The sequence below is a fragment of the Sinocyclocheilus grahami genome, unplaced genomic scaffold, assembly GCF_001515645.1.
Source record: "Sinocyclocheilus grahami isolate Dianchi unplaced genomic scaffold, SAMN03320097.WGS_v1.1 scaffold4205.1, whole genome shotgun sequence".
Classification (NCBI taxonomy): domain Eukaryota; kingdom Metazoa; phylum Chordata; class Actinopteri; order Cypriniformes; family Cyprinidae; genus Sinocyclocheilus; species Sinocyclocheilus grahami.
The window spans coordinates 15,537-15,820 of record NW_015509187.1 but is presented as its reverse complement, the minus strand read 5'-3'; the positions used below and the strand labels follow the sequence as shown (position 1 = coordinate 15,820).

At 38.7% G+C, this 284-nt stretch overlaps 1 protein-coding gene across 1 annotated transcript in view; it reads right to left on the bottom strand.

Annotated features, from left to right (window-relative positions):
• LOC107576712 (ceramide kinase-like protein) overlaps positions 1-284 on the bottom strand; it is a gene marked incomplete at its 3' end in the record, with an annotated part of 6,721 nt that overhangs the window by 439 nt on the left and 5,998 nt on the right. The window lies entirely within an intron of this gene.

Below are 284 nucleotides of genomic sequence, written 5' to 3'. Positions count from 1 at the left end.
ATACAGTCTGAAGGATTGAGGGCAGTGCTTAGTTTGTACACTATGTTGTTCCAGAACAAGAACCGGTGACAGATTTGGCCGATCATTGGAACATAAATAAACACTGCTTTAAACACAGAATCGACATTGAAAAAACTACATCTTTCCTACTCTATTAACATTTAAAAAAGCTTTCGGGCACTTGCGATGTAGACAATTTCACTGAACATAGTGGGACAGATCTTGTTTTGTCGAGTTGTGATGGTCGCTTGTAGTGTAGATTCAGTAGAACAGATGCATTGAGA